The sequence below is a fragment of the Sciurus carolinensis genome, chromosome 4 (assembly GCF_902686445.1).
Source record: "Sciurus carolinensis chromosome 4, mSciCar1.2, whole genome shotgun sequence".
In the NCBI taxonomy this organism is placed as follows: domain Eukaryota; kingdom Metazoa; phylum Chordata; class Mammalia; order Rodentia; family Sciuridae; genus Sciurus; species Sciurus carolinensis.
The window spans coordinates 66,928,538-66,941,287 of record NC_062216.1 but is presented as its reverse complement, the minus strand read 5'-3'; the positions used below and the strand labels follow the sequence as shown (position 1 = coordinate 66,941,287).

The window sequence follows — 12,750 nt, the reverse complement described above, 5'->3', positions numbered from 1 at the left end:
GTTGTGTGCCTAGTTATATTCTCACCAACAATGTGAAAGAGTTCCAGTTGCTCCATATCTTTGTCAACCCTTGATATTGTTGGTCCTTTTAATTTCACTTTTCTGGAAATTCTGAAATGTCAGTTTATTATGGTTTTAGTTGGCATTTTTCCATACCTGATCATGTTGAGCATTTCTTTTATGCTTATTGGACATTATAGAAGCAACAAAATACATAATTTTTATTAGAAACAGGTAGTATTATCAAATACTATATTTGAATATATAGATTAAAGCTGAAGTAAGAATACCTCATATTCCCTAGAATGGCTAAAATTTAATAAGACTGGCATTACCAAGTATTAATGGAGATGGAGAGCAAGTGAAACTCCAACAAGTGAAACTCTCACACATCCCTGGTGAGAGGGTAATACGCTACAACCATTTGGGAGTTATCAATTTCTTATGTACTTAAATATATAATTGCCATGCAATCCAGCAAGTGCCACTCAGGTATTTACTGAAGAGAAATGAAATGAAAACTATGTCCACAGACTCTTACACAAATGTTCATGGCAGTTTCATGCATAATAGCAGAAAGGGAGTAACCCAAATGGCTATCAGTAAGTAAGTGGACGAACAAATTTTGGTACACTCATATAATGGAACACTACTCAGCAATAGGAATAATTGAACTATTGATATATTCAGTGACATAGATGAGTTTCAAAAGCATGCTGAAGAAGCCATCCTCAAAGAAGTATATATAACATGATACCATTTATATGATATCTAAGAATAGGCAAAACTAATCTGTGGTGATAAAAGTGTGGTGGTGAAAGTGAGGGTTGCAGGTGTTGACTGGAAAAGGATAATAAAAATGTTTCAATCTTGTTTTGAGTTGCAGTATTATGAGAGTGTATTATTGTTAAAAACTCACTGAACAGAGAACATTTTAGGATCTGTACATTTTATTGTATTTAAATTATTTCCCAGTTTTAAAAAGTAGAAATAATTGAACCTTATAAAATAAGATTTCAAAGAAATGAATAGTCAAGTATAGCTTGTTATCTTTCTTTTCTTTTTGCCATGGGGGGATGGAACCCAGGGCCTCCTAGGCAAGCACTCTACCACTGAACTACATCCCCAACCCTTAATATTTCTTTTTTTTTTTAAATATTTTTTTAGTTGTAGGTGGACACAATACCCTTATTTTATTTATTTTTATGTGGTGCTGAAGATTGAACCCAGTGTCTCACACATGCTGGGCAAGTGCTCCAGCCCCTATCTTTCTTTTTTATCCTGACATATATTAACCACTATTTCATCTAACCCCAATTTCCTCTTATAGGTTAATTAGGATATTATGTCACTCTCCTAGATTTGCATCTTGGCTTCCTCAACCTGGAAATATAACAATACTTGTTCTAAAACATATCCGCAGTACTTTTAACCAGTGTGATATTGAAAGCCTTTTATGTAGCTTGACTCAACTGAAAGTTTGAGCTAATGTGAAGTAACAGACATAGTTTAGTTTGCATTTCTAGTTTCTGGGTCACTTAAAGTACACCCCCTTACCCTGGCTTGAGACATCTGCTTTCTTCACAGGGTCAGAGAAGAAAGGCTTCTATTTGTAGAAAATATGAAAACCAATACAACTTAATCTTTTTCTTGAGTATAAAAAAATTGATCTTCCATTTCTGTCTTAAGAGTCAATTTTTCAAAAAGTCAGTTTTGTAGCATCTAGTCTGCAATTCTATCCCTAAAGCAAAATCTATAACATAATTAATGAAGTTTTAAAATGTAATTGTAGGTATTTTCTTGATAACTTAAGTTATAAAGTATAAACATTAATTTCTTCCACAGGTCCAGTTAAAATATTCCTTTATACACCCTTAATAAATAATAGCAATGAGTCAAATTTGCAAACAATGATAGATCATAATTTGGAAGCAACATTGTTCACTGTACTTAGAATGCATTTTATGAAATCTTTACTTTGCTATTATACTACCATTAATTAATTGGTTACTGATGATTATGTAGGCATGAGTAATAAATTATAGGCCCCTTGAGGGCAGATGTTTGTGTTCTCTGATACCAAATAAGCACAGAAAGCAAATAGATCTGGATATGAAAGTAATTCCCAAATCATTTACATTAATTCTAGAATTGTTATATATGTATGTATGTATAACAATTTTGTTCAGCATTTTGAAACATCAGTATGCTTAAGATAAAGCTTTGAAAATATTGTACTTGGAGTGATTGATTCAAAAGAACTGAAAATTTGCCCAGCTTTCAGAAATTCCTCCCAATTCCCCACTTCATGGTAGAGATTGAAAATACCACCTCTTAAACTATTACCAAGCAGTAACCAAAACTGAACTGTATACTTTGCCCTTTCCATGGCTGAGGGTAGCAACCAATCTGTGCTTTTTAAGTCTTCCAGATTTCAGGCTACACGGAACAAAAAAATTTTTCCAATATAACAAATCTAAGGCCCTAAGATTTTATCACCTCTTTTTTTAATCTTGGAATCAATTCAAAGGGTTATTACAAAAGCAATTTGAAAGATTAATAGTGAACACGTGTAAATATATTACTAAGAGAATGAAAGCCACACTATCTGCCCATAGATAATTGATAGGTTATTTTTCCATTTGAAGATATTTATCATATGTTGATAGCCTCAAATAGTTCTTAGTCTTCATTAGGCCATAAATGCCTTTGAGAATCTGATAAATTTTTTTCCACCCTCCCCCTTCTTTCCCTCCTCCTTTCTTTCCTTTTTTCCTCCCTCCCCCTTATCCTCCTTTCCTCAAATATTTTTTTAATACCCTACCATGTAATGGGTATTATTCTAGGGGTCTATGCTTTGTACTTCTCCAACCTCCAAAATATCTATTTGCATATATACACACCATTTTACGAACTATTTTAGAGATTTTATTGAACTCCTAAAGTGCTGTAGGGTCAAGAAACATCTTAAATGAAATTTTACAGCTAAAATACTTGACATTCTTGCTAGGCAGAAACTTAGTATTTGCAGGAATAACAATAGGATGCCTTTCTTTTTAGAATTTACCCAGCAATATAGATTTTCAAAATAAACTCATTCAAATTATGAATACTGTGGAATGGGAGACAAGGAATTTAATGTGTCATATCCAATCAGACTAGGCAACCTGTACAATCCTGAAGTTCTTTTGCCCTGTGTGAGAGGAGTAAGTTGGTTGCCCCAGGTGTAACCTTCAAGAACCCTGTGCTTCTTAATGAGAAGTCTTAATGAGAAGTCTGTGCTGCTTAATGAGAAAGAAAAGAAGGCCACTAAAATTTAAAAATTATAATGTGATCACTGAATTCACTTTGTGTCTTTAATCTTCCTTTACCATTCTAACTGAAAAGTAGACCTACTTATTATGCCCCATTGCTTGGAGATCTAGTGTGTTTTAATATATATTAAGGTTTACACACCTCCTGTGACTTGAGTGATGGAACTTGTCACTCTGACTTTAAATCCAGAATTACTTTTTGTTCTCTGTCAGTACTCCACTCTTGCTGAAAAGAAGGGATCTAAACTCTGAAGAAGATAATTTATCTAAAGAACTGCCATGCTGTCAATTAAAGAAGTCTCTGTCAGGCATAGTGGTACACGTCTATAAATTCCAGTGACTTGGGAGGATGAGGCAAGCTCGAGACCAGCCTCAGCAACTTAGCAAAACCCCTGTCTCAAAATAAAAAATGAAAAGGGCTTAGTGGTAAAATATCCTGGGTTCAATCCCCAGTACAAAAAAAAAAAAAGCTCTGAAAGACTCCAAGTAAAATTTCACTTTTGAGCCTGTGGTATCTCTGGATTTCATAGTTTTGTTTTTCCATGTGTTGAGTGGTGATAACTGATAGCTCTTTGAAACACACACACAAGCGTGTACATGATAATGGGTAAACCACACTTCTCTTCACCCTGACCACACAACTTACACAACTTTTATACTTTCATCATAAATGATTAGGGCACTCGCATGTAGGATATTCACCTTAATGGAAAAAAATATGCACGCACACACACACACATATAAACTTATTTAACATAACAACCTGGTATGCTTAGATGAAGAGGAACCCATGTGGCAAAATCATATATGGTGAGACATATATATATATATATATATATATATATATATATATATATATAAAGAAGATAATTTATCTAAAGAACTGCCATATATATGACTAAAATCAAAGTGGAGTCCCTTCTACTTTATCCCGAACCATGAAGATTTAAGATTCTTGGCTTTACCAAGGAAATATCCATGTAGTAATGCTATTTGGATTCATACACTGGAGTTGTGGCTTGGCATTGTGTAATATTTTATATTTTTGTTTGAGAGAGCCCAGTTTTGGGCATAGAAGAAGTCTAAATATTGGCAGAGAAAGTTTGAATTCCAAAACGTCTTCTTCAGTGCTTAAGGAGTGAAGCGTCTTTAGTCTCCCTGCCCTACACAGTACTTTGCGTATGGTCATTATGGCTACACTGAGTTGCTCATGTATATTTTTTTAAATCTATAATTTTAGATGTTGATGGACTTTATTTTCTTCATTTATTTATATATGGTGCTGGGACTCGAACCCAGTGCCTCACACATGCTAGGCAAGCACGCTACCACTGAGCCACAACCCCAGCCCCATGTATATTCTTTTACATTCTGATTTTTGTTACTGGTGTTTGTGCAGAACTCACTTAGAAATGGTTTCAAATAATCTAGGTCAGTAATCAAGTTTAATTTACTTCTTAACCCACAGAAGGAAAAGTTATAATTGTTCCATGTTCTTACAGGTTTTGGAGGAAGAAAAGCTATTTTGACCAGGAACTCATATTAGAATTATTCCATATACAATCTAAGGGCTTTTTTTTTTTTTCAGAGTAGAACCAAGCATGATTTAACTGCTTACAACATAAGAGGTTTTTGGAAAAGTGGTATTTCCTATATCCATATTAATGGATTAAAGTCAAAATTTTAAAAGTACAGAAACTCTGAGTCACTTTTCTTCTATTAGAAAGTAGCAATAAACTCCTCTGATTAGACCAGTACTATGTAAAATCTTAGAAATTTTTCAGTGATCATGTGTTTTATAGTTAGGCTATTTTCAGCAAAGCTATTTCTATCATTGTTAAACACTTGATTAAATCATCTGATTCAAATATGAGGAAGTCTGTTCTTCATTGGAACAAATCTTTTACCTGTAGAAATACTTTGTTTTATATTTAGTTTAAACATACTTTTCTAACAAATTACAATTATGTGAGACTGGATTTATTTCCTTACATTAAGATTCACTTAAAAGATTTTCAGAGTGTTGCTGGAATAATTGACACTGCATATAAATCTCATCTTTTTAAGACAATTTAGGTACTTGTACATGTAAGCTTGAGATTACTATTATCTGGCATGACTGGAATATAAACAGTAGTTTTCTGCTAGATCAGTTACTATTGGTTACTCTGTGTGTGTTCTTTCAAAATGAAGAGAAATGCATTTGACTTTAGAGATTCATTGCATACTCTGAGCTCTTCCTTGCTGGTGCCTGACAAGTAGTCTGGAAGAATGATATATGGTAGAATTGTTGTAATAATAAACACACATAAAATGAGTATATTAGTGCCTACACAGTGCTAGACCAAGAGAAATATATAATCTCTGGAAACTCATATCCTAATGGCAAAATCCAACATTACTTATGCCTAGAGATGTGAAGTGTTTGAGGCAAAAGAAACCCATAGTGAAGTTACAAGAAAAATAGAAGGGACATTAGTAGGTGAATCCCCATGCTGTAATCTCTGGTAGAAGGTGTCATTGATTAGTAGAGGAGTCTAACACATGTAGGCCACAATACTTAATGAACCCAGAATTGAAATTAGCAAGGATTGTTGATGATCTGAGCTTTAAGTCTTTGCTTGCAATTTAACTCAGCAGATATTTGTTGACTCTCTACCACAGGCTAGTTGCTGTGCTAGATGCATTAACCAAGCCCTACCCTCCAGGAGTTTATAGTCTAATGAAAGGAAAAGATATGTAAATACTTAATTATAATTTGTTTAGAACATGAATGTACAAAAAAAAAGCGATGAGAACAGAGTAGAAGTTGGGAGTTAGAGTGAGGAAGACTGGGTCTTCAAGGATGAAAAGGAGCTCAAAGAAATAAGATGTTTTAGGGAATCCGTGTTTGGTATTTGTGCCCTAGGAAATTTTGAATTAACCAGCAAGATTATGAACAAAGTGAAAATATAAACTTATGTGTCCAAGATAGTAGAATAAGTTATTCATATTTCTATTTATTACTAACTGTGGGTTTTCCTGCTTCCCAATTTTTTCAGAAGTTTCTTTACTCTCTTAAATCTCTTAGAGAGGTTTCCCCTAAAACAAATAAAATTATGAATCAGTATGTAAGGTAGAAGATTCCATCTGACTTTTTGTGACCCTGAAGGTAATAGCAGAATCAACATTCCCAGTTAGCGAGGGTATGGCTTCTGTGGGGATTAGAAGACCTAATGACATAACATGCATTTGCTATAAATGAAAACTTTCTAAAAGATAAATCCATCTTTTACTAGTACATTTAAAGTCAAGAGTACATATTAATTTAATCAAAATTAGCATAATACTTTAGTTACAAGGTTGTTTACCTGTTTGTTTTTAATGCATTAACTTTCTAATGAAGTTAATTTATTTAGAAAGGGAAGGGTTGTTTTTACTGTTCAGGTTTTCTACTGTTCCCTCCCCTGCCCCAATACTCACGAGTATTAGTCACCCATAAAATAAAAACTGCTTCTCATCTGCTGTGAACCTTCCAATCCAGAGATCATGGGATCCCTGATTTGTGAGGTGCAGTAAAACTATGTCACATGAAAAGAACCAGACCCAGGACCAAAGATAACAGTGCTATGTAGACTCTCTGTGGCCAGTGGAGATTTTGTTTTACAAGATGTGTCCGTGTTTGGTTAGTAAAGCCAAAGCAGAAGGTGAATGAAAGAACATTACTTTAAAGGCATTAAAGAACACACCAAAGGAAAGCATTTTTTAGTGCAGACATTCCAAACCGGGTAGAAGTACAGAGTTCACACAGAGCCAGCCAAGCATGGCCTGTTTCCCATCTGCATATGCCAGTTACATAGGCAACGGTGGAATTGCTGCTCCAACACTAACTGCTGTAAAAATACTGCCCCTACTAGAAATCTCCATTCCCTTGCTTTTTCTTCCTCCTTCCTTCTTCCTCTCCCATCCTTCCTTCCTTCCTTATTCGTCCTTTCCTCTATCTTTCATTTTTTTCCTTTTGAGAGTCCACATGAACCTTAGTTTAAAGAAGACTGATTTCCAGTCTTACAGTCAAACCTAGAACATTAAAAATGATTTTTTGCTTCATTTATTTCTCTTGGAAGCCTGGGGTGGGGCACATATTTTAAAGAAAACAAAATCAAGAAAATGACTGTCCAACTCGTTGAGTCTTTTTAGATCACAGGTTCTTCCTTAGCAAAACTGTTACTGAACTGCACACTTCTTAATTGGCTTCCAGTTCTGAAATTTCATGGTTCTAGCTTTCTAACTTTTAAAGTATCTTTCAGTCCTTCAGAAGGGTGAGACTGCATGCACATGCTGCTTACCACCAAATCCTAGTAACTAGTCATCATTAGTGTCATTAAACTTATAAAAGCTTGAACTAAATAAATGGTATAATAAATCAAGAAATACTATATTTAAACAAAGTCTCAAAAGCAGGCATTTATGCCAATTATATTATTATATGCCTTCATTTTTACATTGAGATTATTATTCCACTCATTTGAGAAAGACTTCATGAAAAGAATAGAATTTCAAGCAAATTCTTAGAATTTTGGTCTATTCTGAAATGCCCAGAAGAGATTTGTGTAACTTGTCACTACCATGTTTCCATGGCCTTTCACGAAAAACACGTTTCCCTGTCCTTTTGACAGGAATAAGTGTGAAGGGAAGAAGCGAAGCAAGAAAGGAGAAAAAGAGTGAGCCCAAGCCTCACCAGAGCAGATATCCTGCATATTTAAACTTTACCAAGGCATTATTTAGACTAACTATATGAATATGTGCCTTCTTTTAAAAATTTATACAAATATTAGCCCAAATCCTTGTTAAATGATTACAAGCTACCTTTTATGAGTTAGAGTAGAAAGGTATTTGGGGTAAAATATAGAACAATGCTAAATATCTTGGGCAGATTGAATAGAAATATTTATTAGAAACATAGACAAGACGGGGTAAATCCCCAAGGAACATCCAAAGTAAACTAATGCACCATGCTAATGAGAATCTAAGGATTCCAAACAAAAATGTGCATTTAAGTGATGTTTGATGTTGGCTGTAATGACCTCTTAACTCGCCTCTTAAAATTAGATCAGCTTGTTATTTTTCCACTAAAGAAATTGAAAAGAAGAAAATTCCATTATTGAATATAATCAGCTTGCTCTCTATCTAGTCTGTGTGTACCCACAAAGTTCAAACATGAAATCTAATATGGAAATTTTCATCTCCCTGATCTTTCTCACAGAATTTAAAGGAAAGTAGAAGATAGGTGTTTTACTATATAAAGGCAGTGTTACATTGCCTGGTACCTGAAATATCATCTTTTTTCAGCTGAAAATTTTCAAATAGCATCAACTAGGATAGTGCAATTTTAGGCAAAATTTCACAACTGTGCTGCTGAAGTCCCTATTAAATACAAAAAATATTGCCAAAGAGATGAGTCCTTAGAGTGGAAAGTCACATTCTGAGTATCATTAGACTATGAAGAGTAAATTTCAACATGTTCTTTCTATTCTTTACTTCACTTTTGATTTCTTACCTCCAGGAGAGATGTAGAAGCAGTTGAGTTGAGCTTCATGCACCAATGTACCCTTGAACTTCACCTCTGTTTCAGCAGACAGGTGACTGGAGAGTGGCTGATATGCAGGTGTAGTGGGCTGAACAAATGCTCGGAGCATTGCAAATTTCCAGATGTGTACTAATACATTGATTTTAAAACTAACCAAAGTCCTGCTTGTGCTCTTTTCTCGTAATTTTTGAAAACTCAAACTATTCCTGTAGTGACATTTTGGGGCCACAAAAATTTATAGAGTCCATACGATGGCTACAAATTTGGACTAAAAAAAGTTTTAGAATTCTAAAAACACACCTTTCTTGTTTCTTGTCTTTTCCAACTTCCCTGCTGTGCTCACTGCCTGTGTCTGGACAGGCCTCTCACCCAGTGGTTTTACAGGAAACCTTGGATTGAAATGTGAAGTTAATGGTTTCTGTCAGCCTGTCAGCTCATCACCTCCAGAAGGCATGATGATCTCTGGTTTTTGTATATCACCACGAGCTGTTCTGATATACCCTCTTGTGTAGAAGAGTGATAGGTTTGTACAGAGGTTGGTAGACCTTGGGCAGAAAACTTCAGTTGGAATGTGCACTTTAATGGAATTCACAACCCCTTTCCCAGTGGAATGCCTCTCAAGTCACAAAACTATTTTAGGGAGAAAAAAAATTTAGACCCAGTTCTAAATTTTATCTTGGTTCTGCCTTTCAGTGGCCAACACAGTTGATAAACCTATTTTTTATCCCCTACCCTGACACACACACTGACTATTTAAACTTTATGTTCAAACTAAGTTTTAACTGGGTTGAGAAGAGTTCTTTCAAAATGATCCCATGTTATGAATTTTAAAACCATGTTGCTTCAGAGATAAATGGTTGGGTCCTAAAGTAGTCTCCATGGTGTCTTAAATAATTACTACAAACCCATACTTTTTTTTCACTCTGAGTTGACATTTGAAAGATGTTTTTCCAGCATTTTCCCTCCATAAATCTGAATTTCAGTTATCTCATGGTAATGTCAATGTCAAGCTGCTTTTCTGTTTCTATCAACAGTTTCCTTGGCATCCTACCCTTGTGAAAATCTAGTTCCTTATGTCGAATGCCACAAGTGTCTAATATCAAGAAGAATGACACCCATTCTGTTTCTACTAATAGAGTTAACTAACGATACTGATGGCTGGCTTTTCCTCTGCCATTGGGCCTTAGTTTTGGAAAATTCAGTATTCAAGAAAAGAATATTTTCCCTGTAGCCCAAAAAAAAAAAAAAAAAAAAAGCAAGATTCTAGTATTGTAACTAAATTTAAGCCACCAAAACACACAAAATAATTCTGATTTATTAAGTGGTTGAACATCAATGTTCCAATCTGCTTTTACATACAGGAACAGGAGGGTAGAAGGATGGCGTGTAGAAATCTGTGTAGGGAATCAGGAGTGGGGGATGAGTGCTGATGGACTGGAAACAACCTTGAATGTAAAGTTTCCGGATATGCATTTAAAGATCTTGAGATGAAAGAATTTTGTCTTGATACAAAAACTCTCACATGTCACATGGTGGTGCACACATGAAATCCCAGCAGCTAGGGGCTGAGGCAGGAGGATGGTAAGGTCAAATCCACCCTCAGCAATTTAGCTAGGCCCTAAGCAACTCAGTGAGACCTTGTCTCTAAATAAAATATTAAAAAGGGCTGAGGATGTGGCTCAGTGGTTATGTACTCAGTGGTTATGTGCTCAGTGGTTAGTGTTCGGAAAAAAAAAAAGGAACACAACTTCAGAACTCAGATGTTCTTATTTTCCTTAAAAGATTGTCAGTGTAATAAGAAGAACATGTGTCTGAATTTTGTCTAAGAGGTTAACATGCCTCAAGAAAAATCTGGGATTTTTGTGTCCACTTTTTTCCCCTTCACGTGTGGGTAGGTGGATAAGATAAAGATTCCTCTTACACTGAGAATTACACAAAGTTTAAAACTTCATTGCCAACTTTCATCAAGTTAATAATTCAGATTCATAAGTTTCCTCTTTAAAATCCCTGCTTAAAATAGCACTCACAAGACATTTTAATAACTTTTGATGTCTGAGTCTTTACTGTCAAGAAGCAGAAGTTTCATACCTGGGCATTGACCAGGTAAGAGGTAGGGGAGAATGGTATAGTTAGAATATCCCAGCTGTTTTAATGAAAAAACAATATTAATATAAATAAATGTTTTGAAACTTTTATTTTAAAAATGTTTTCCTTTAAATTTTTATTTTGTTGGTCTTCATTGTTCTATCATAATATTGTTTCTGTTTTAAATGGAGATTTCAAAAATGCATATGTAGTTAATGAGTTACTTACATGATTAATACCACCAGATTCCCAACTAGATATTTATAAATGTATTTTGGAACTGTTTTAACCTTTACTACAAAGATGGTGGAGATAGGCATATATTGAATTTACTGTACAACTCATTTAAAAAATGATTGAAGGAATAAGCAGCAGCTATGTTATATATTCTTTTAGTACTAAATGATTAAATTATATTCCTATCTAATCTTTCAACAGTTATAAATTTTCCATACAGACATTTCAAAGTCAGATTTGTAATTAAGTTTTATTTTTTCCAGTATCTTATTCTAACAGCTCACAAAGCTAGTTTTTTAGTTAGCATATTCCTGGGAGAAGAGAAAGGGAGGGAGGTTTCTAGGCATAATTTGAGCATCAGGTTTCTGAATATTTAAAAATAAAAATGAAATTTGTTTATGAAATATGCAAATGGAGGACAGAAACAATGATGTCTCGAAGCCAGGAAGTTTAGAAATCCTAATTTCATTTTCAATCTGTATTCATTTGTGTAAGAAGCATTTACCAAATGTCTGTTGTGTTAAGGTGCTATATTTCTAAGGAAAACACTTTATTTAGACTGTGTGTATGTGTGTGCAGAGGGCTACTACACATTTCTCCATGGACTTAAAGAATTCCAATGTTAGTTTTATTTTTTTTTACTTTTTTCTTTACACATTTTTATTGGTGCTTTATAGTTGTACATAATGATGGGATTTGTTGTTATATATTCACACATGTACAAAATTTAACAATGTAATTTGACCAATGTCATTCCCCAGCATTTCCCCTTCCCTCCCTGCTCCCACCCCTGGTCCCTTTCTTCTGCTGATTTCCCTTTGATTTTCATCAGAGTCCTCCAACCCCTTGCACCTTTCTTTTCCTTTTTCTTCTCTAGCTTCTACATATGAAAGAAAATATAACGAACCTTGACCTTCTGAGTTTGGCTTATTTTGCTTAATAGAATGGTATTAAGTTCCATTCATTTTCCTGAAAATGACATAATTCCATTTTTCTTTATGGCTAAATTAAACTCCACTGTGTACATATACCACATTTTCTTTATCCATTCATCTGTTGATGGACACCTAGGCTGGTTCCATAGTTTGGCTATTAGGAATTGTGATGCTAGAAACATGGGTATGCATATATAACTATAATATGATGACTTTAATTCTTTAGGATAAATGCTGAGGACTGATACAGCTACCTTGTATGGTGGTCCCATGCCTCGTCTTTTGAGGAACCTCCATACTGATTTCCATTGTGGTTATACTAATTTACTGTCCACCAAGAGTACAAAAATGTTCCTTTTTCTCCATATCCTCTCCAGCATTTAATATTGTTTGTATTCTTTTTTTTTAACCTTTATTTTGTTTATTTAGTTTTTGTTTGTTTGTTTGTTTGTTTGTTTGTTTTTTAATGTGGTGCTAAGGATCAAACCCAGTGCCTCAGTACTGCTAGGCAAGTGCTCTACCACTGAGCCACAACCCCAACCCTTATTGCTTGTATTCTTGATGACAGCCATTTTGACTGATTTGAGATGAAATCTCAGTGTAGTTTTGATTT

The 12,750-nt window shown here is 34.5% G+C and overlaps 1 protein-coding gene across 3 annotated transcripts in view; it reads left to right on the top strand.

Annotated features, from left to right (window-relative positions):
* Dcp1b (decapping mRNA 1B) overlaps positions 1 to 12,750 on the top strand; it is a 50,203-nt gene that overhangs the window by 18,747 nt on the left and 18,706 nt on the right. The gene's annotated exons all lie outside the window — the stretch shown is intronic.